We start from the raw sequence: 25282 nt of genomic DNA, 5'->3' as shown, positions 1-25282 counted from the left end.
ACTGATTGTTTTTGATTGATGATACTCGCCAAATATTAAGTCTGTCGGTACCAAATGCAGTCACAGTTTTTTAGCCACCGACCTGCTCAATACGCCACGCGGAATATATGTCTTTTCTCGTCACAAAATTCACTCAAAAATTCCGAAATTTCTACACACACATCAGAATAATTATGCCGTCACTTTACAACACTTTTGATGTATGAAACACTGCTAGATCGGGCAACTTATCGTTTCCATCGGAACTACTACTACCCACGTCCGAACTGTTTCATGGCTAGGCTCCGACCCTTCTCTAGAATACTCTCAGTCTTCTTTTCCAGCAGAGAAAGGCGCGCGAAGAATATTGCTTTACCATTGGTCAGTTTACTCAACAGCCAATAGCAAAACAACATTCTCCCGCGTCAGTCCGCCATTTTCATCAATAACCAATCGCAAAATAGTAAACCTAACAATTGCACTTTTTACCGACGTAATTATCTAGTGTCCTGAAGTTTTGCTTATGCATAAAGTTATTTACTATTGTTATTTATACCTGAATTAACTTTCCCTTTACCATAAACTTACTTTACAAACCTATTCTACAAAAATCCCTTTTATCCATATCCATACTTCTTCGAAATGTTCCCACACTAAATCCTACAATACAACTCGTTAAAAAATTATCTTCATATTAACCTTAAACCACACTCACACATCATTCATGTTGCTCAACACATTTATAACATTTTACATACACAAAAAGACATAATAACACTCTATGAAAATATTACAATAGTTTATGAAAAACATTCTATTACTTTAGTGCAATCTAATGGGCACAATCGAAACTAAAATCACAGTCCCCCTAGCCAATATTGTCCTCTATCGGCTGACACGTAAACTACGTGCGCGTCCAGTCTCGCGTCACCATCTGTCACTCTCCAGCTCTGAGACACATCTCCCACTTAACCGCCTCCAAGGCAGGATCTTTATACGGCGCTACGCCTCATTGTGGTACCATGTCGATCGGGCTGTTCGCAACATGGTTCCTCAACGGAGAAATCTGTCGCACCTGGCCACGGCGCTAGAGTCCACATACCTGTCGGTACTTTCCAGAACAGCACTGATTCTCTTCCGGTAAGTCTCGCAGTGGTGTGCGGTAGAAAAAGTGGTCATTCAGGTTATTGATGGGTGGTCATATTAATGTGACAGAACAGTGCAATAAATCTGTGCCGCTTATTAGAGGAACCATCTGGGCATTCGCATTAAATGGTTTGGGGAAGCAACCGGAAACCTTGCTGAAAGAGCACAGTGATTGAACCACTGACACCTTCTGCTTTAACCAATGTGACATTTCGGTGTTAAATCGATACCGTTGCTTATGAGTAATGTGACGGTGCTTCTGTAGTTGACGTGCGTTATTATTATGAATGACGCGTATCTTTAATTTCGTGACGTGTCATGAATCTTGCTGCTATTTTCACACATATGATAGTTTTTTTGTGGGGTTTAGGGCGCTCAACTACTGAGGTCATTAGCGCCCAGTCACAAATGTAAGTGCACATATAATCTGGTGAAACGCAAGGGGGGGGGGGGGGGGAGGAACACCAGAAAGTTCTTACAAAGACGCACATAAAATAATTAAAAGAGTTAGATGTCTTTGGACAAGTCCGTCAAAGTAATAAAACGAAGAACACGAGCAGCTGCTCGAGCGTCATCAGCTAAAATTTCCTGTAAAGTAGATGGCAGTGACAGGACAACACGAGATTGATTAAAACGGGGACACGACAATAAAACATGGCGCACTGTCAATGCATGACCACAAGGGCACTGCGGGGCGGGGTCACCGGATAGCAGGTAGCAGTGGCTAAACAGGCAATGCCCAATCCGCAACCTGGCCAAAAGGACCTCCTCTCACTGAGATGGTCGGGAGGAGGTTGTCCAAGCTGTTGGGAACGGTTTTATGGCCCGGAGCTTATTTTCTTGAAGTGACGAGCAAGTATCCCACCATAATGACACAATTCTCTTACAAACAACCCCACTAATGTCAGACGATAGGACACAAAGGGAGGCTGGGCGAGGCAGGAGGACTGCAGCCTTGACCGCAGCATCAGCAGCCTCATCCCAGGCACTCCTACATGGCCTGGAACCCACATAAAGCTAACAGGAGAGCCATTATCAGCAAAAGAATGGAGGGATTGCTGGATCCGTTGCACCAAGGGATGGACCGGATATGGAGCTCCAAGTCTCTGAAGCGCACTGGGTGTTGTGTTGTCCTGATCATCATCATTTCATCCCCATCGAGGCGCAGGTCGCCGAAGTGGTGTTAAATCGAAAGACTTGCACCAGGCGAGCGGTCTACCCGACGGGAGGCCCTCGTCACACGCCATTATTATATAGTAGATCTACACATCGCCGTTATCGTGAAATGTTCCATCAGATGTAGGTGATTGTCTCTTTCAATGCCAGTTCCTCATTCAACGCAGTTATTCATTAACTTGTGCCATGCGGATAAGCTAGTAGAATAGTACAGTGGATTGCATTTGTTCGACTCCAGACTGAAAATATCGTATACTCTTGAGTCTTTAAAGAAAGATGTATTTACATCGCGCTGTTGAAAACCGATAGAAATAAGAGCAAAACATCGAGCCAGGTGCCGCAATGTTGCGAGCACTGAACACGAGTTCGATACCCCGTCCTAAGTTCCTCAGGTTTACCGTGGTTCCTCTAATACATTTGATGCTGTTGTTGGGCAGGATACTTCAAATAAAGTCACACCACAGGCAGTCTCTAGATGAAGGGGTGCTTCATATCCATCAGCAGTAGGTTAAACACAAACCTCCGCTCCAAGAACAGAAAGGGCTGACGTGTATTTTGCTCTATTATATTTCAACCGCATCCCATTAGTCTCCCGGAAATGTACAGCTACTATGGTACATTCAAATCATTGCTTAGCAGAAGAGAACAATTCAAATCCTTGCATTTGTATAGTACAAATGACACGGTAGCATAAAAAATTGCAAGAAATGATTTCCTTTCCTGGTGACAATAAAGATGAAGAAAGGAAATCAATTGATTATGAGGGTCATTTGTCTGTTTTAACGGAGAACGATCTTTTATGCATAAAAGACCTGAAAAATTAATTGAGTTCATTGAAGTCTGCATTCCGCTCCCCTGTTCTCCAGACATACATTTCTTTCCTCCATGTCATGTTGCCTGAAATTCCAGAACAAATTTTCACTCTGAAGCAGAGTTTGCGCTGATATGAAACTTCGTGGCAGATCAAAACAGTGAGTCGGGCGGGAACTAAAACCTACCGACTCAGCTATCCACCAACAACTCACGAGTCCACCATAACAGCTTTACTTCTGCCTGTAACTTACCTCCTATCTTATAAATTTCACAGTAGTTCTCTCGCGTATCTTGCGGGACTAGCACTTTTGGAAGAAAGGATACTGAGGACAAATGGATTAGCCACAGATGGGAGATTATTTTCAGAATAATTTTTACTTTGTAGCGGATTGACAGCTAAATTAGTTTCGAAGGCAAGAGATGAGCTACTGGCGGAAGAAAAGCTATGAGGGAAGGTTCACAGTTCAGTCAATAGAGCATTTGACTGCGAAAGGCAAAGTTACCAGGTTCGAACCTCAGTCTGGCAGCAGTTTCGAATTTTCACTGATAGTGTTAAGTGGTAACTGCTGTGGTACGGGAAGCTGTATAACAATTTCTCCCCCTGAATACAAACGCTGTATGTGTAACGAACTTTGACACATGCCGCCGCCCTTCAAATGTGACTTCTCAAGAGTCTCCTGATAAAAAAAAACGATGAAACTTTGACTCTTATCGGCGCCCGACAGAAGAAGCGATGGTAATTGCTCCGTCAGAGCCGACAAGGAGTGATAATGAAGCCAATTGTGTTGACTGATAAGAGACGCCGCGGGCGATTTGTGGAGTGGACTGGGATCTAATTTGCCGCTCAGCAGTGCGATGCAAAAAAGCTCAGTGAAGTGGCTAGTCCAGAGCAGACTCTGGACCACTTTAAGCTGTTTGAGAATGAAGACCAAGCGTGTTCACAGTGGCTTGAGTAACATCAAATGCTGCCGTGTTTACTATCTTTCTCTGTATTTTACTATCTGGATAAATTCTTGACTCATAGCGATCGACAGAAGCAGAATTAGTGACGAAATTCGTTGTACAGTGGAAGGCAGACGAATATCAAATAAATTTACAGTACGTATTAAATCTGGACCTGCCAGCATCGACAGCTAAAACCTGAACCAAGTAAAATGCTATTAACAGTGAGTGATATAATAATTGGCAGCATTTAGTATCATATAATGTATGTCGACACAGTTCGTTAGATTGGGATGCAAAAATGATTGAAATGCATGCCCATGTACACGTGGAATTAGCCTACTCGGAGCCTGAGCTGAAGGGGAGGGGAGGGGGGCGGGGAAAGAGCTCGTTCGTTCCGCGTTGGAAATAATTATGAGATTTCATACCGATGGCCCCAGGTAAATTTGCTTCTAGTTGGTATCTATTACAGGTTCTTTCTTCAAACTGATACTGAACTAACGTACTGATGAATCGCCACTGACGCATGCTATTTGATTTATTTGACTAGTATCACCAATTAGACGCGAGTACCCTCATATATCCAACACCGCATGACGTCATCGTCAACACACACAGTTAAAGCTAATAAGGAGATTCACCGATAATTATTCTTCGCAGATGACATTCGACAATGGAACATGGCCACACACCGTCGGCTGGCGTCTGTTCATAGATGTGGATACAAATGCAGATGTAGACGCACTAATGGACGCCACCATGGCAATAACATGTAAGAAAACTTGCGTGTGACGTGAGAAACCAGTCAAATAAATCGAGAATACTGCTACTACTCTGGACTAGCTTTGAACTCGATTTAGTCAAGGGAACCTGATGAAGAGCCTTAGCTTCGGAATATGTTGCATATATACTATTTAATCAGAATTATCCGGACACCAATATGTAATACGGAATGAACCACTAGACGTCAGGGCAGTAAAAAAGAAGTAGGGGAGTACTGTGTAGTTATCAGAGAAGCAGTAACAGCAGCATTGGTCGCCTGAAAGAGGTCAGTCGCTTCTACTGTTTAATAGTCATTGGATGTCACCTGAGTAACAAACCAGAGACATTTCAGCTCTTCCCAAGCTGCCGAAGTCGATTGTTGCCGATGTGACTGTGGGGTGCAAAATCGAAGGAACAACGACAGCTAAACCAATACTAGGCGCATCTCGTGTACTGACGAGAACAAACCATCGAGCGTTGTGGAGACTCGTTGTAAAAAAGAAATCGCATGACATCAGCAAAAGGAATCACTCATGAGTTCCAAAGTGCTACCAACAGTCCAACCAGCGCAATGAAAGTGCGTAGGTAGTTAAAAAAAATGGGATACAACTGTCCTCGAACAGATTCTAATAAGCCAGACGTTTCTGTGATCAACGCTATGTGGCGTTCGAAGTGGAGCAACGAGCTACGTCGTTGGACAGCGGACGACTGGAAACGAGTTATAGGAGTGATTGATCACGCTTTGTCCTGTGATAGTCAGATGCGTTTGGAGATTGCCTGAAGAACGTCACCTGCCGACAGCGAAGTACGGAGGAGGTGGTGTTACGGTAGGGGCGTGTTTTTCGTGGTTATAGTATGATCCCATTATTTAAATTAAGAAAACGCTAAATGCGAAAGGATATGAACACATTTTAGAGCAGCGTGTACTACGTACAGTAGAGGAACAGTTCAGAGACGACGAATTTTTATGTAGAAAGAAGTACAACCTCCAACCTCTGTGGCAGCAGAATTCGAATGAACTCCAGTTAATTTGCACCGTTCAGTGGTATAACACGGTTCGTTTAGTTAACTTTGAACAAGCCAAGACCACAGATTAATAGAAAGTATTCGGCGACAGCACGAGAAGAGAGTGGCGTTGGATTTTAACCCCTACAAGTTCGGTTATTGTGGCTGTTGAGAACATCATAATAGTGAAATGTTCTCTTACACGTCAACAATAGAAACTGTACGAAGTTTATCGCTGTGATACTGTACTGCATATTCAGTTTATAGAACTGAACACTGGCTTCGAAATCATTTGCACCAGTTGCTTGCAAACGTTCTTTACTGTAGGTATGCAACTACTGTTTAGTATCGTCGCTGTGATGTCGAGATGAATTTACAGCGTTGGGCCGCGATGGGCGTCTAAAGTTGTGTTTGGTTTCAAGGCCGTACTGCGGGCAGAGTGGACTTGGCGTCAGTTGGCAAGTCCCTCTGGTGGCGTAATCTGGGAAGAAAGTGGACAGACTTTCCTCGTTCAGTTCTGTTGAAGTATGCCAAGCTTGCCGGTCGTCGTCATCACTATTCGCACACACACACACACACACACACACACACACACACACACACACACACACACACACACACACTCGCGTGCTGATGGCTATTTCTCTCTGTTTCCTATTGCGGTTTTGATCATACACTGTTGACCATTCTTGGCTTTCGTGTTTTGGATTCCTCTCGGTTTGTCCTTTCGGATTTCTGTACTGTTTCCGCTGTCGATCACTATGTCCTTTCGGCCACTTGCCATGTGCTCAGAAACTACTGAGTGACACTCCCCGAACTGGGTAGTGAGTTACTAAATACTGCTATACCAGTGCTTTCCATGTTGGTCTCCTTTCTAAGAAGCGCGCATTTTACTGTCAAATTGTCGAGTGCTTTTTGGTGTAACATCTCCTCAAATTATAATGAATAAGTAATTGTTTACGAAAATCTAGGCCAGTTCTCCGTGGCTGGAACAACCCAGTTCCTCTTACGTGTCTTCCCAAGACTATAAATTCGTTCCAGTTAGAATGACACCTGTTTGGAATTTCTTTCTGTACTTGTAGACAGTTTCCCGGGCACTCCGTACGTTAATTAATTTTAGCGTTTCCTTAAAGAGTCGTGAGACAGTGATAAAATTTACCATGGAGACGTTACAGGAGACTGAATGCTTGACGAAATGATCAGGGTACGTGCTGATAGCAACACTGTCGCTTGCCCAAATATATTTCGTCATGAATGGCGGCGGGATAAGTTGGAGAATAACACGTCTGATTGCTTGTTTTTGAAGGTACCACTACTAATGCCGATTTGGCTGGTACTGTTTGCTGTCAGATAAGTGGTTCAAATGGCTCTGAGCACTATGGGACTTAACATCTGTGGTCATCAGTCCCCTAGAACTTAGAACTACTTAAACCTAACTAACCTAAGGACATCACACACATCCATGCCCGAGGCAGGATTCGAACCTGCGACCGTAGCGGTCACGCGGTTCCAGACTGAAGCGCCTAGAACCGCACGGCCACACCGGCCGGCTGCTGTCAGATAAAATTAGTTTAGAAACACGTACCTTACCCAGTCAAGACCTCTCATCGCCTAAAGTATTCATTTTCAAATAATATTCAGTTTTACTGTCTGTGTAATTTAGACCCTAAAGTCTTAGGCCGATCTGCATACTTCGTACACAGTAATTATGCCATAGCTCTTATTTGAAATACACCAGACGACCATTCGTCTTCTGTCAGTATCGTCCACCGAGCGAGGTGGCGCAGTGGTTAGACACTGGACTCGCATTCGGGAGGACGACGGTTCAATCCCGCGTCCGGCCATCCTGATTTAGGTTTTCCGTGATTTCCCTAAATCATTCCAGGGAAATGTCGGGATGGTTCCTCTGAAAGGGCATGGCCGACTTCCTTCCCTAATTCGATGAGACCGATGACCACTCTGTCTGGTCTCCTTCCCCCAAAAAAACCAACCAACCAGTATCATCCCATTAAGAGAGCCAAGCTGGGTTGTTTTATTTAATTTGCATTTCAGTCGCATAACTGTTGATTCTTTCGAATAGAAAACTTCAAAAAAATAATTTCCTCTTTTCCCCCCAAAGGTGTAACACACTTCTGGTGAGAGTTAAACCGGAAATCCAAGGCACAAGATATCATGATATTGGAAAACAGGAACTCATCGTAGAGTTCGGTGACCCTGATACACTTAAATAAAAATTGTCTGTTTAGATGGCACTTTATTTCTTTAAACGGATAACCAGTTTCAGCATAATGCCATCAGCAGATCAAAAAGTTAACAAATCGATATATCGTGTTACATCAGATTGTAAATTGTTCCGACTAGACGGCCGACTGCCATCATCAGACCAAAAATTACGCCAAATAGTACGTCAGATAGTATATGACGTAATACGATGTATTGATTTTTTGAGTTATTGATCTGATGACGACAGCCTGCCGAAACGCGTTATTTGAAGAAAGAAAGTGAGAACTAGGCAATTTTAGTATAAGGAGACGATAAAAGTCTTTGATCCACTGTGTACAGACTGCTGGACATTGGGAATTACAGAGCATGCTGAATTACACACTTCGCTGCTTGTAGTGTTCTTGCTATTCGGTTTGAGATTTTACTTATAGTGAGTATATAGTAGGAAGAAAAGATGATCAAATTTGTATGTAGTTGGAGATGTACAATGTGTGAAAGTTAGTACACAGAGCTGGCACCTTTAGTGTCAACAGTGGCTCTAACCCGACTAGGTGTCGAGTCAAACTGAGCTTAGACGATATATATACATCACTCCTTACTCCTTCAGCCCTCAGTCTTAGTGGCTGGCGAGTGGAGGCGTGCCAGTGTCTCATGACCAGTTCAATGGGTGAAGGTCCTCGTGAATGTTCTGGGCGGGTAGCACTCGAACATCTTCTGTATCGAGATAGGTCAACACAGGAAACGTTCGGTTCTTAATTAAGTTGGTCTTTTTTTATGTTGCTGGAAGATAAGGTCACTGTGACCTCTAAGGTAAGCTACAGCCACCAATCTTAACACATTAGAAATGTAACTGTTACTGACCAAATTACCGGCTTTGCGAACAAGAACGCCAGAATCTGGTCCTTATCATAGTGATGAAGGTGGTGTTCTTCTCGGGGCCTCGGGCCTCCACACAGGGAACTTGTCTGGAAATTCGAAGCGGTGCTGACCCTGTGACCATTGTTGGCTTTGGGCGCAGTGCCACTGTCGGCAAGCGTCTACTGCTTGGTGAAGGGACTCCTCAACAATCTCCGTCTTGTTAACATCAGTGGTGCTGCAGACGTCAGAGCTCTGTTTGTGTGGATTCTTGTTTTTTTTCTGCAAAGAAGCCCATTTCTCGACTCAAGGTGCCTGACATGGTTGCACGATCCTGCATGGCCGAGCGAGCAGTTTGTCCGTCCTCTCAGACCCTAATCGCGTGGTGCCTATATGATCCTGTGTGGTGGTGAGTATGCTCATCTTGAACCTATCGATTCTACATTCATATAACGGTTGGGGAATACAGCAGAGTTGAGGAACAATAAAACCGCAGCCTCAATAGGCAGAGGTCCTGACGCTGTCGATTTCTGACAAATACCGATAGAAGTTTCTCCTTGTCTTACAGGCATCAACAAAAGTTTTGCATCACCCCTTTATTTCGAAATTCAAGGCACAAGAAAGGTGAATTGACTCTGAGCGTGTATATATATTCATCTGCAACGTGTCCAGATCGCCAAATAGTAAAAGGATAATACGACTAAAAACACTGCGTAACGAAAAATCGTCTGTTTCCCACGGGGGGTTTTTCACAGCAGTCCTGAACAACGTCAATACGTGGTGAAACGTCCCTTTGCAAGGATGCAGGCTTGAATCCGTCGTGACACACCATCGATGAGATCGTCAAACCATCCCTGATCCAAATGCTCCCACTCTTCAGTCGCGATTCTGCAAAGCCGTGCAGAATACGTGGCCATCCGAAAACAGCTTATGCCAATCGATTCTACATACGTTCGATTGAGTTCATGTCCGGAGAAGGTCTAGGGAACAGGCATACCACCCCGTCTGGTGACCCTAGCACGCTGAATCAACGTGTCCACGAGCACAATACAATGAGCAAGCGAGTTATCGTCCACCAAGATGAAATTTTCACCACAATGTTTGCCATACAGTCCCACTATAGGTTGCAGAAACTTGTCCCTATACCGCACATCAGTGTGCTACCCTAAACAACCCCGAGAAGTGTGTGATGACCCCGTGTAATGCCAACCAAGAACATCACCCCGCCACCACCTTGTTGCATGTGTGGAACAATGTCTGAGGCGTTAGACGTTACCGAGTAATCTCCAAACACGCTGATAAGTTTTTCAGAATACAAATAGACTCTAACTTCGTCCTTAAACATTGCGCGAAGCCAACCCTGGAGAGTCTATTCTGTGCGATTTCTTGTTCATTTTAACGGAGTCCAATGTGTTGTGCACAACGTGATGTTCACCATCGTCCTCGGGAATGGAGATTCACATCAAACAAACGTCTTCTAACAATTTGGAGCGATACATGACGTCCTGTAGACTCTTTAAACACCGAATCCAGTTCTGGAGCACTCAACCCACGGTTCTATTGACTCTACTACATTCGTAGGTATCGATCATCTTTTGCACCTGTCGAATGTGGACAGCCTGTGCGGTGCGAGTCTTCAAAACCACCTGTCTCTTGGAACCGATTCCATGTCCGCACTACGTCACTTTGATTCTGGTGCACACATCGAGCAAATTCCCTGGTTGACATGCGTTCTGCGCGCAAAGTGTTTATTCGTACCCCATAATTGGTCGCGACTCTCCTTCGTGGCATGACGGACATTCAATCTCCTGTTCCACAGATATCTCTAAAGCGTCCCTACAGTTGCTTTACTTTCAACTGAAACGCTGCAATCCATTCGAGTGCGGCGTTCTGCCTGTATGTACGAGGGTTGGAACTTAAATAGTGGCAACTATTTATTCACAACCGATACAAAGGAGTTACATGTTTGCACCTGTTACTGTCCTTCAGAGTAGTCACCATAGTTGTGTAGAATCCGTTGCCAGCGATGTGGAAGGCGTAGTATACCGTTAGCAGGGCCTGTTCTGTTGATGGTGCGAATGGAGCGGTCTACTGCCTGTCGAATCTCAGGAACAGTTCTGAAGCGAATGCCACGACGTGGTTCCTTTATCTTCGTAATCTTCTGACCAAAATCAGAAGGACGTAAGTCCGGGGGGGGGGGGGGGTATGGTGGATGGTACACTACTTCCCAGGCCCATCGACCGAACAGAGCAGCCACAGCTTGCGCTGTATGCGCGCGTGCCTTTTCCTGAAAAATGGTGGGTGGGTTGGGCAGAAAGTGTCGCCGCATCTTCCGCAAAGCTGGTCGCAGGAGATGCTCCAAAAACGGACATCAATATTGTGCACTGATGGTGGCATTCGCTTCAGAACTGTTCCAGAGATTCGACAGGCAATAGACCACTCCATTCGCACCACCAACAGAACAGGCTCTGCTAACGGTATACTGCGCCTTCCACATTGCTGGCAACGGGTTCTACACAACGCTGGTGACTACTTTGAAGGACAGTAACAGGTGCAAACATGTATCTCTTTTGTATGGGTTGTGAATAAATAGTTGCCACTATTTAAGTTCGAACCCTCGATGTAGCAATCATGTTAACCGTGTGTGTGTGTTTACAAACGCCAGGGATGACCTTCCCATTGGTACAGGAATAGTCACAATAGCAACACCACCGAACGACGTATCGGGGTGATACAAAACTTCTGTTGATGTGTGTATGAGGCATAACATGATCTTCTCACAAGTAGCCAACAATCAATTGTTGTTACTGAATAAGAAACCCACTGCGTAATCTTTGCTTATACAAATAATCTGGATGGCGTTACCCTTGCCTACATTGTGTGGTTACGCTGAAGTGCTAATCATTTGAATAACCAAGTATGTTGACAGTTGTTTGTAGCATGCCACCCACATGTTGTTGCAACTTCAATGGCCAGCAGTGTGAAAAAATACATAAATGTTATTCAGATTATACTCATGTCTACTATATTAAGACGCGTATTATTTTGGAGTCATATATAAGTGAAGCAAGCGTACGCAATCCGAAACAGTAGGCTGCGTGAACTGTCCCCGCCTCTCAAAAATAAACGCGCACGCAGCGAGCGCTAAATCTGAATTCGCTGGCATTGAAGACGCACGCACAAGTTACGTAAATCGGAGGCGGCCACTTTCAGGGTTTCGCGCAGTCGGGAAGCAGATGGCCGTAGTCTCGGGTCGTGATTGGTCTGCAAGCAGCCGCCAATGCATGCTCGTCTGTCGGGCGGGGAATTACCTCTTTGCGGAGCAACGTCTCTGCTGCTACTCACAAACCTAACAGGCTATGTTTCCAAATATTACCAATAAGTTCCAGCGAGATACCTAGTGGTCGAAAATGTAACAGCCATACCTCGTTTTCTTTGTCGAGGTTACTCGCGCACCAGCAGATCACGAGACCAGTATTCAGCTGCTATGCCATCGAATGTTTTGTCAAAGTCTCCATAAAATATTAAGAAACCTCTGAAAACGGCCTCATCAAAACAAAGGCACAAACGATTCCTGCTTTAAACAACACTTACGTCCTCGTTGTCGACGAGTAATAATAATAATGATTCTACACTGTGTAACCACTAAGGCGATATGAAAACAATAGAAATTCATAACGGTCATTGTCAATTTGCAGTCTGAAACAAACACCTCCCAAATAAGTCTCGTGTTTGAAAACAATTCGGTTTTAATTCTGCACAAGCTGATGGAATGAACTAGATTACAAAACACAATACGCATATATAGACCAAAGATAGCTTGCTAAAATAAAAGGAAGACAACAAACCTGATAGGTCCTCTGTACTGTTCAAATTCCAACTTCCATATAATCTGTCTTTTCAATTAGTAAAGCTCTATAATTTTTATTGGAGGCTACATTAAAAGTGGAGAGTGATAATAAGGGTGGCAAGGTGGCACTGAACTTTTTTTATCTTCTCAATTCCCATGGTTGTGAATACAAGATTTTTTTGTGTTTTCTATGTCGAATTTTGGCGATACCTTAGACGTTACTCTACACTTGCTTGTCAGTTCAGAAGTCGCAACATTTCGGTTACACTTGCTACGAGTTAACCATATGACCATTCTAACTTTTTATTCTAGAGTGAGTTTTATAACCAGTATGTCCATTAGACAGATTACAGTTTTCTAGTATCTTACTTTTTTATCAACGAGAGAATCTATGTGATTTTTTTTCACTGCAACGATTAACGCTATAGATCGTAACAGTATTTTATTTTCCGACTAGTATTGGCTGGATGAAACCATGTACTGAATTTTGATTTTGTAATTTATGTATGGCCAATCGCATTAGCATCGTTGGTGCTCCGTCACTTGCTACCGACATGTCGAGGCGTGCGTGACGCTAATGCAGTTAGTCTCGTTTTTTGTATATATAAATCAAATAATTGCATATCTAAAGATGACTTGACGCAGGTGAAACAGGTCATAAGACACATGTGGTACTGCGACCTAGCTGCCTCCCAAATTAAATGAAAAACAATTTAAAGACTGATTGTTGATGTTCCAGTTCAGTGATCCTACTAAATGAGCAATACATTTTAGGTCAACGTATTTAACAATACACTATTTTTATGATGCGACTGTCGCCAAATGCGACACACTAATTGAATTTCGATAAAAGTCTTCTGGATTGTTCATTGTGGTTTTACATGAGCCAGTATTTCGGCGCAGTTGATAATTATACTCTAAAACATCTCCAGAGACGAAGTCCTAGTCTTGGCGGATACGTTCACATTTTAGCATGACACCATCACACACCCAGACGGATTTTACTGAAACTGACCACAACCACGGACTCTTATTCTCGCACTACTTGTGTATTACATCGCTAATACGCCCCGAATCAAATACAGTGAAGTGCAGTGACTGGATTGTTGATGATGAAATCAGTGAAGATGAAGTGACGTGAAATTATATCAGCGAGAACCCGTAAGAATTTCTGGACCTGTAATGTAATGAACGTATTGTGTCTAACGAAAATTAGTATCAATGTGAGTTTGAATCAGATATGGAGGTGCTCAGGTAGCCAAATGATTAAGAAGGTTTCTCGCAGAAAGCATGAATACAGGTTCGAGAGCAGGCCTGACACAGGTTTTCAGTTTTCGCGATATGTTCTTTACAACGCTAATAGTCTTTTACTATCACCTTTCTCGGCCTGTATGTTAAGCGTATCAAATTTGATGATATACCGTCACTGAATGGAACGGCAGGTTCAAATGGCTCTGAGCACTATGGGACTTAACTGCTGAGGTCATCAGTCCCCTATAACTTAGAACTACTTAAACCTAACTAACCTAAAGACATCACACACATCCATGCCAGAGGCAGGATTCGAACCTGCGTTCGTAGCGGTCGCGCGGTTCCAGACTGTAGCGGCTAGAGCCGCCCGGACACTACGGCCTACGTTAAGACTGAATCTCGGATATTTGGCTGATGATGAAATTAACTATGATGATCTACTCTCTGAAAAATGCTGCACAGAAATTCACTGTGACAAGATTTCAAAGTGAACAAATATTGGCGTTTTCGTTTTAAATATTCAGAAATGTAAAACTGTGCACTTCACAAAACGCAAAAACCAAGTATTCCACGATTACGGTGTCAATCGGAATCAGTCAACTCAAACGACTACCCGGGTGCAAAAACTAGAATGTATCTGAAACGGACGTATCGCATATGTTCAGTCGTTTGTCAAGTACGCGCGATTCATTGGTGAGATACTGGCGAAGGGCAGTCACTACGCTAAAGGGAGTGCTTACAAAATACCCGCGCGAACCATCCTAGAATAAAGCTCAAGTCTGTGGGATGCTTATTAAGAATACATACCAAACAGGATTAATATTGGTCGCATACAAAGAAGGACTGAATTAATTTCCGTACATCCATCTCCTGGTGGATACTCGGACAATAGCTGATATCGTACCTTATATGTAGCAACTACAACTTCATCACATGTATTTGCTGGTTTTACTTATTATGGAATCGATTTCGGTGTTACCGTACACAGTTTCCTGCGTCTCCTGGCCACTCTACGATTCTGCTTGAAAAGGTCAGCATCAAGAATCAGTCGCAATACAGACGATAAGAAGTTTTCTGGACGCCAATATCTTTCTGCACCTTCTACATAAAGCATTGTGATGATTCCCGACATCAACGTGATCACCCAGAATCACAGAGGGGCCTGAAGCTGGCGTACTGTATCGTCGAAACAGGTTAAATATAACAGCATATAAAGGTGATGTCGTTTTTAGGCGGTTTTCCACATCCCCTTAGGTGAATACCTGGCTGGTCCCCACGTCCACCTCAGTTACACGGTTCGCAGACATCTGAACACTTTCGCACTATTCCATGGATTACACTCGTCGCAGACAGCTGAGATACACTAATTCCTTCCCGGGGGAGTACGGGGTGGCGGCAGGAAGGGCATCCGGCCACCCCTTCAACTAACATTGCCACATCCGATCAACCATGCCGAACCTGCGTCTCCGCGGGAAAACCGGCACAAAAAAAGAAAGGTAATGGTATCGTCGATACTACATATCGTGTTGGTGCATAAGTTCGTAAAGTTTATGTTTTGCATGTTGGTATTCCGGTTGCTATGGGTTTATTTATAAATGGTAATTATTTTTAGTTCACTGTTGCTATGTGAGTTTATGTATTCTCATTTTGTCGTTTAGAGATAGTGAGTTGATCTGTAGAGGCTAAAAAATGGAGTGCCAAGTGGAGAAATTGCAACATTCCAACATATTCGTCTGTTTGAGTTCAGTAGAGGGGTGAATGCAGTGGAGGCACCCTGGAACATTTGCACCGTGTACGGGGATAATGCCATTGGACAGAGCACGGACAAGATATTGGTTTTCTCGTCTTAAGGAGGATTGTTTTGACATTAGTGAGTCATCACGCTCGGGAAGACCTTCAGGGTTTGACGAAGATCCTGCAAACGCATTAATCCAAAACGATCCACATCAATGTACCAGAGAACTGGAAAATTGATGAACTGTGGTCAGTCCACGATCGTGCGACATTTGTATACACCGGAAAATGTTCAAAAATTGGGTGTGCTCTAAACAGAAACCACAGAAATGAGCGGTTGTCCATATGCGCATTTCTACTTGTTTGTCGTCAATTGGCTCGTGAACAACACCTATCATTCTTATCCCGTATCGTTACTGGTGACGAGAAGTGGCGTCTTTACTGACAAAAGGAAAAGAATGGAATGCTTGAGCCCAAACAAAGCAGCAAATCCCAGTACTAAAACCTGCGCCCATCCACGAAAGGTAACGTTATGCAACTGGTGGAACAGTGACGGTGTGGTGTACTGCGAACTGATTGTCCGAGGTATAACTATCACTGCCGGCATTTATTGTCAACAACTGAGACGTGTTACAGATGAAAACCAAGAACAACGACCAGGAAGACTCCTTGAAGTGACGCTACATCACGATACCGCTGGCCTGCATTCTGCTAGACTGACAAAAAACGCTACACAGGAGTTGAGTTGGGAAGTCATTGGGCGCCAATGCTATTCACCTGATCTTGCGCCCTCAGATTTTCACCTTTTCCTCTCTCAATCGAACAGCCTTCAAGGAACGTTCTTTGCGGATAAAAATGCTCTCCAAACATGGTTCGACGAGTTCTTCGTCTCAACAATTAAGTGTTTTCTACTGCCGCAGAATCGCATAGTGGCCAGCAGACTGAGTACGGTAACACCGAAGTCAGGTGTGAAGGAGGATATATTACTGATGACTGAAATCTGTGTTATGTGAATATGTTGTGTTTATGAAACATATGGAAAAACACTACGTTATGCACCTACGTAGTACAAGAAGCAGAATTAATGGTCACACGTTTATTTAGTCCACGGGTAGCACCACTGAGATGCTGAAAAGACTGAACTCCCAGACGCTTTAAAATTGACGCCGACTATTCCGTGAAGGCCTACTTTCGTTTCAAGAAACAGTACTGAGCGAGGAGTTTAGGAACATACTAAAAAAAACCTGCTTATTGATCTGGTAGGGTCCGCGAAGGCAACGTTAGGCCAATCACAGAACACACAGACGCTTACCATTCTTCCAGCGCTCCATATGCAAGTGAAATGGTAAGAAACTTTAGTACCTGACACAATGGAAGTACAGTCTGCTATGCAGATCATAGTATACATTGTAGATGTAGAAAGAACATAGCAACACTACTACGAACACCCGAAGGACCTTAGTACCTGAGAATGCAGCCGAATCTCGCTAATAAACGCGCGGAATGTAATAGGAAAAGGAATGGGAAACGATAGGTACACTGTAAGCTATGCGATGTCTCGAACAGAAGTCGCACTCTGTCGTCGCACTGTTTGCTTCGCCGGCGACAACGGAATGTGCCCAGCACTTCGCTGTTCTTCTGCGCGGCGCCGGCGGAAGACAGTGGTCAGGAGAGCAGCAGCGGCTGGCACTCACCCTAGGGCAGAGGGGCGGCGCACCGTATGTCGGGGATGTGGGCGGCGGCGGCGGCGGCAACGGCGGCGTTCTCGGGGTCGGCGGCGGTCAGCGAAACTACCTGCTGCTGCGGAACCGGCTGTGCGCAGAACTGGATGGCCGAGCTGCACTGTGTCCACGAGAGCGAGGCGCGCGGCCGCTATAGCAGCCCCCTCCCTCCCTCCCCCTCCAGCGCTCCCAAGCCACGCGACGTCCGCAGCGGTCACGTGACCCGCACCTCGCCGCGCGGCGGCCCGATACTCGCGAACAGACGGGCACCGCGCCGAGCAGCCGGCGGCTGTCAAATCAAGCGCCACGCTGTCCCACTCCGTGTCACCATGACCGGTTTGCTAAAAAAAAAAGAAAGAAACAAAACTTTAATCGAAGTTTTGCGGTTGTGGACCGGAACTTATTGAATATACACCACTGTCCATTAAAATTGCTACACCACGAAGATGACGTGCTACAGACGCGAAATTTACCGACAGGAAGAAGATGCTGTGATATCCAAATGATTAGCTTTTCTGAGCATTCACACAAGGTTGGCGCCGGTGGCGACATCTACAACGTGTTGACATGAGGAAAGTTTCCAACCGATTTCTCATACACAAACAGCAGTTGACCGGCGTTGCTTGGTGAAAATTTGTTGTGATGCCTCTTGTAAGGAGGAGAAATGCGTACCATCACGTTTCCGACTTCGATAAAGTTCGGATTGTAGCCTATCGCGATTGCGGTTTATCGTATCGCGACATTGCTGCTCGCGTTGGTCGAGATGAAATGACCGTTATCAGAATATGGAATCGGTGGGTTCAGGAGGGTAATACGGAACGCCGTGCTGGATCCCAACGCCCTCGTATCACTAGCAGTCGGATGACAGGCATCTCATCCGCATGGCTGTAACGGATCGTGCAGCCACGTCTCGATCCCTCAGTCAACAGATGGGGACGTTTGCAAGACAACAGCCATCTACACGAACAGTTCGACGACGTTTGCAGCAGCATGGACTATCAGCTGCATCACAGGCAGGAGCGCCTGTATGGTGTACTCATTGACGAACCTGGGTGCACGAATGGCAAAACGTCATTTTTTCGGATGAATCCAGGTTCTGTTTACAGCATTGTGATGGTCGCATCCGTGTTTGGCGACATCGTTGTGAAAGCACATTGGAAGCGTGTATTCATCATCGCCATATTGGCGTATCACCCGGCGTGTTGGTATGGGGTGCCATACACGTCTCGGTCACCTCTTGTTCGCGTTGACGGCACTTTGAACAGTGGACGTTACATTTCAGATGTGTTACAACCCGTGGCTCTACCCCTCATTTGACCTCTGCGAAACCCTACATTTCAGCAGGATAATGCACGACCGCATGTTGCAGGTCGTGTACGGTCCTTTCTGGATACAGAAAATGTTCTCCAGATCTCTCACCAATTGAAAACGTCTGGTCAATGGTGGCCGAGCAACTGGCTCGTCACAATAAGCCAGTCACTACTCTTGATGAACTGTGGTATCGTGTTGAAGCTGCATAGGCAGCTGTACCTGTACACTTCATCCAAGCTCTGTTTGACTCAATGCCCAGGCGTATCAAGGCCGTTACTATGGCCAGAGGTGGTTGTTCTGGGTACTGATTTCTCGGGATCTATGCACCCAAATTGCGTGAAAATGTAATCACATGTCAGTTCTAGTATAATATATTTGTCCAATGAATACCCGTTTATCATCTGCATTTCTTCTTGGTGTAGCAATTTTAATGGCCAGCAGTGTACACGGAAAATGAATAATAACGCCTTCAGCCACAAATTTTCTCATTTCATTAAATTGCACGATGCATTTCGGACACTATGGGTCAATCATCAGATGCATATCGTTTTAATACACTTTTCGCCTATAATCTTGAGCGAGGATGCGAAGTATATGTTCCTGTTTCTTAGAATGTTACATTATCAAAACAACAAAAAAAAAAAAAAAAAAAATTAACATAGGATGACTAGCTAACAACCATTTTCAGATATTGCGTATAGCAAATGTGGGTTGATCACGAACTGGATATATCAGTAGTATTCATCATGCTGCGACGTCTGTTAGTGTAGAAAGCAACGTGAACAAGTAAAATGTTTTCGGACAGAATAACAAGACTGACAAGAAATCCCTTGAGTGCGAGGTCGCAAAAGGCCAATACTGGCAACCATAATACAGGCTGCTAATGACAACGGGGGATGGGACTGGAGATATTCAACGGTGAGCACAGCATGAGGCTTCGGGGCGTAGCTGAACTGCTTAGTCGGTGAGTAACTCACAACAATGTTACAGTGCTAGTGGTGTCGATACAAAGAAGAAATATGGGAATGATAAACAGCAAAAAATGCATTATGTCTACAACAACAGTTGCAGGAGTTCACATTTTGTCAGAAAGGATCCCAAGAAATTTCACAGAGAAAGAGAAATAAATGTCAGATGAAATATTAACGTTTCTGCAAGATCAGTCAGTGGAATGTGTGGTGTCGTATACCCTCGACTGTGCAGACAATGTACATGAGGAATACAATGATGAAGATACGCGCTTAACAAGTCAAATTAATAGTGAAACAGGTGTCAAGCCCTGTCGGTCAGAGAGCCACAAATCCCGTCTCCTGTGAAAACGTAGTAAAGGACAATCGTTATCCAAGGAGAGGGTACTAAACATAATTACGTACATGGTAGATCATCCACAGCAAACCAAAGATAAAAATCATGAACAGATTTCGAACAAGTTCGCAGAAATATGACCATGCAGAGCATAATAAAAACTACGGATATTCGAGGGAGGTTCAAACGGCTCTAAGCACTATGGGACTTAACATCTGAGGTCGTCAGTTATACAAGGGAGGACAAGGCGCACTTGTTACAAAAGCCAATGTTTGCCCGTGCACATGCAACTGCGCGCGACATAGATCAAGGGAAGCACGGGTGCTTACACAACTGCAAACACTGCTACAGAATAGGAAGATGTAAGATAACGACATTTCAAACAAAGCGCCAACTTGACGATGCGTAGCAAACTGCAGAATCGGCCCGAAAATTTGTAGGTGAGATAAACAGTTTTATTGGTTGGGTCAAATGGCTCTGAGCACTATGGGACTCAACTGCTGCGGTCATTAGTCCCCTAGAACTTAGAACTAGTTAAACCTAACTAACCTAAGGACATCACAAACATCCATGCCCGAGGCAGGATTCGAACCTGCGACCGTAGCGGTCTTGCGGTTCCAGACTGCAGCGCCTTTAACCGCACGGCCACTTCGGCCGGCAAACAGTTTTATTCCATCGTTCAGTAAGGAATTTGTTTTCAACTTTAATCAGTCGGGATTTGAAGAAGAAACGCACCTGAAAGGAACGCTGGAAAATAGTGGTACCGGGAAAGCTGTATCAAGATCAGCTAACATCAATGCCTTGACGCTTTCGTGTACAATTATGCCGACTGTTAAGCTGGGACCGAGCGAGGTGGCGCAGTGGTTAGACACTGGACTCGCATTCGGGAGGACGACGGTTCAATCCCGCGTCCGGCCATCCTGATTTAGGTTTTCCGTGATTTCCCTAAATCGCTCCAGGGAAATGCCGCGATGGTTCCTTTGAAAGAGCACGGCCAACTTCCTTCCGCGTCCTTCCCTAATCCGATGAGATCGATGACCTCGCTGTCTGGTCTCCTTCCCCAAAACAACCAACCAACCTGTTAATCTGGATGGTAGATTGGCTGGAAAGTTATTGATTGTGTTACGAGAACTCAGAGATTCTTTCTCCTGCACGTGATATATTCACATGACAGAAAGCGAGAGTGTGAAAATGGGCGTAAGAGAACTACAGCTGTGGTATCAGCATTGCTTTTGGCCAATAGCCAGTAGCTGGTCAAAATAACTTGCTTTTGCTTAATTTCTGGTCTGCGTATAAAAGTCATACTCCTTTAGAGCAAACTATCATTCCGGAAAAGTGTGTGACATTGCAATTCATACCACTTGGAACCACTGGACAAATTCAGACTTTGAATGTTTGTTTATTACGTGCCTATAAAACATATTATCGCACTATCTGCAGCACTACAGACTGTTTCACATTCGGTTGCATACCATTACATCCCATCAGCTCTCATCACTCCATTACACCAGTATGCATTCTTTAAGACGAGACACCTAACTGAACGTTCTGCTCGATTTGTAACTCCCAAGGAGCTTACCTTCAGTCTTGATGGTGCAGCCTTTGTGATCACTGTGACGCGATATTTTTCATTCGGTGTTCATGGAACAAGTTATTGGTTTGTTTTGAATATTTCTTGAATGTCACGATACGTCCCAAAGAAGACTGATCTCTGCACCTCCCGCACACTCATTTTCTGTCACCCTCCTGATGCACACGGTGAGTCATTAGCACCTAACATTTTTTCTGTCGTACTTGTTAACACAACACTTACAAATGAGCCTTACTATAGATTGAATTTGCGACCTTGCAGTCAAGGAGTTAATTGTGAGCCAGACTGCACACCATATTCTTGCAAGACGCAGATTGAACAAACCAGCTGTTAATTTGTGACTGTATGAAAGGCAACCATCATGTTGAACCTTCTTCAAGTTTTTTGCCGTTGCATGAAAACCTTGTTTCGATGAACTTGTTCAGTCTCGTTGTTGCTGTCAAAAAAAAAAAAATCGTTATTTATGTTGCTTTCTACACGAACACTGTCACAATATGATGATTACTACTGGTATATCCAGTGATCAACCGACATTCTGTACATGCATGATTTGAATTGGTTGTTACTTACAATCGAAACTAGCTAATCGTCTTATTTTAATTTTTTTATGTAAATGCGATCTAGGCATTAAAATATTTGGTAAAAAAATTTAAATGTTAATAAATTACCTAAAGACAGCTTTCTCAGTTCAGGACAGAAATGTAAATTTAAATTTCGAAATTCACGTGTCAAGTAACGGAAAAGATGATGAGTAACAATAAAAGAACTCACCGGAAGATCCAGAAAGAATATTTTTTAACGAGCAAATGTTTGTAAACGTTGATTTATCCATTCCGTAATAGCACATCTATTATCATTGTGCACACTTGTTCGTACATTTCAAAACACTTCAGAGATAAAGTTTATTGTTTAATCTGATTTGAGCAAAGATAAAGTTAATTATTTAGTGTCAGATATCAGAGTTTTAAAATAAACTGTTATAGGCAAGGTACTAAATTTAAAATAATTACTAAAATAGCTATGGCTATCGAAATCTGGCTGTTCAGTTAACATGAAATCAGCCTTTCTAATTTTATGGAGCTACATTTACAGTTCCTGTAACAGATCTAGGTTCTTACCAGTAGCTTTATTGTATAGTACTACAAAACTGTTTTCTGCCCCGTTAATTATATATTTAGTTCCAGCGTAGATTGTGTTTATGTTGTGGACTAGTATGTGCTCCAGCTTACTGTTGCTAGAGAATGCAACTGTGTTTTTTTTTTTTTTTTTATTTTTAGACAGGGCAGCGATATTTTTGTGAAATGGGGTCTAGGTAAGAGATACAAGCAAATATTTTGTTTTCTCCCTTAGTATGGCAAACTTTTGAAGTGGTTATGTCTGAAGGCATTCACGTGTTCGTGAAAACGTATTTTGAGACTCCTGCCTGTTTTCCCCTAAATGTAGGCAGGACAATTGGGACACGGTACTTTATATGCTGCACTGTTATCTTATTTTTGGCAATATGTTTTTATGTTGTGGACTAGTAAGTATTCCAACTGACTGTTGCTAGAGAGTGCAACTCTGCTTTTTTAAAGTTTTATTTTATTTTATTTTTTTTTTTTTAGATGCGATAGCAATACTTTTGTGAAATCGGGTCTAGTTAGGGGATACTAGCAAAAATTTTGTCTTCTTTCTTAGTGTGGCAAGATTTTGTCTAATTTTTGTGTATTTCTGTGTCTAAATTAGCCATTGTTTTGGTTGTGGTTCAAATGGTTCAAATGGCTCTGAGCACTATGGGACTTAATTTCTGAGGTCATCAGTCCCCTAGAACCTAGAACTACTTAAACCTAACTAACCTAAGGACATCACACACATCCATGCCCGATGCAAGATTCGAACCTGCGGCCGTAGCGGTCGCGCGGTTCCAGACTGTAGCGCCTAGAACCGCTCGGCCACCCCCCGGCCGGCATTGATTGTGTAGGCAGTGTTAATGGCAACACTTTTTATTGTGTCCAATTCTGTCTTAAGGCTGTATTATTCTAAATGAAGTGAGTGTGCTCCGTGTAGCAAGGCACTAAATGCTGCATGTTTATGTGTGGTGGGATGTCGAGTTGTCTGTTGTTTTGTCTGCGTTCTGCTTCTGTTGGACAGTAATTTATTAAAGTTACTACCACCTCTCAGAGTTGCCACTCATCCAGAGATAGGTATTTTCCAAAATTCCACAACGGGTAGACGTGAGCGACGCGGGCCTGTATGTTTGACGATCGTTCTTGGAAACAGGAATTACTTTCGCTTTTTCCTACTAGCTTGGTACCCTTCTGTTGTTCCAGTGACAACCGATAAACTTCTGCTAGAAGTAGAGCAAGTTCTTTCGCTTGATCTCTGCAGTCATTGAGATATCTCAACCGGTCCAGGTATCTCACTCTGACGTCTGTCAGAATGGGTTGAGGCGCAGTTCACGGATTGCAGTGTGATCATCCAAGACACCCTGTCTTAGTCCAGGTGAGCATCTTGGGGCACCATCGACCGAGATGCCCGCAACCTAGCGCCCATATCAAACCAGTCAAGGATTAGAGTGGCTGCCGAACGCTTTCGGTGTCTGCGATACTCAGCTAAATCTTAAATCTCATGCTAAATGACGCATCATACATTACTGAGTAGATATCTATAACTGATCTGCTTATGAGCATGTATTTTTCTTCGCGTAAGCATTGTATATCAGCTACAATTTTTAACTGCTTGGGGACGGGTGTAGAATGCGTTGAACATCGTAGTTAAGTTGTAACGAATACTGCTCTTTACAATTAATTTCAAGGCCTAGATGGTATCAATATCAGTAACGGCCGCTACCTTCGAAAGATATAATGAAACAAATTGTGCGTCGAAATACAGGACTCATCGAAGAAAAGGAAACAGTCCAGAAACGTATCAGAAACAAATACTGGCTGACATTTATTGGTTTATTTTATTTGTTTACATTTATTGGATCCGTGACAACGTACATTCTATGAGCCACGTCAAATTCGTATCACAAGCACTGAAAAGTATATATGTGTCTAATAATTAGCATTGTGATTGTGTACATCAATATTCTAAGTCCAAATCATTTTAATTACAAGTATGATTAGGTCATTTATGTTATACGTACATACAGGGTGATTTTGCTAAATATGGACAAGCTGCATGACATGATCCCTGAGAGGAAAACGAGCAAAAAAGGTCTTTAGGACGTACGGTCAGATATGTGTTTCAAGTGAAATATTCCCAGTTGAAGGTGGACATAAACGATTTCTAACAAAGTAGTTCGAGTACACTCATGAGAACACATCGAAAGTGTTAATTTTCTGTCTGTACTAATGTTTTAGTGGTATGGTGGCAGTGAACCATAAGCTCCGATGTAGCTTCAATAAGTGGTCGCCGTACATGTTTTCGAGCTGCCTCCTCACGGAAATGGGGGTGTTAGCTGGAGCACCATTAGTGTAGTAGCCCCATTACCGCTCGTGCCACCGAAGTTACGACTTCCGCTGATGAGACAGAGTCACCCACAGGAAGTCAGATACACCTCGCCTGTGAGACGATGTGGAAGGATGACGTAGCACGAGACGGTCACCAATAATCCCCGCCCACACATTGAGGCTA

The 25282-nt window shown here is 43.7% G+C and overlaps 1 protein-coding gene across 2 annotated transcripts in view; it reads right to left on the bottom strand.

The window, feature by feature from the left end:
- LOC126475315 (facilitated trehalose transporter Tret1-like) overlaps nucleotides 1–17577 on the bottom strand; it is a 211900-nt gene extending 194323 nt beyond the window's left edge. For both annotated transcript variants that reach the window (XM_050103093.1, XM_050103094.1), the window contains exon 1: nucleotides 17431–17577. The gene's annotated coding sequence lies outside the window, so the exon portion shown is untranslated. The remainder of the gene's footprint in view (nucleotides 1–17430) is intronic.
- Between the last annotated feature and the right edge of the window lie 7705 nt (nucleotides 17578–25282).

The sequence above is a fragment of the Schistocerca serialis genome, chromosome 4 (assembly GCF_023864345.2).
Source record: "Schistocerca serialis cubense isolate TAMUIC-IGC-003099 chromosome 4, iqSchSeri2.2, whole genome shotgun sequence".
Lineage (NCBI taxonomy): Eukaryota > Metazoa > Arthropoda > Insecta > Orthoptera > Acrididae > Schistocerca > Schistocerca serialis.
The sequence above is the reverse complement of the archived record's forward strand: the minus strand, read 5'-3'. Positions and strand labels throughout refer to the sequence as shown.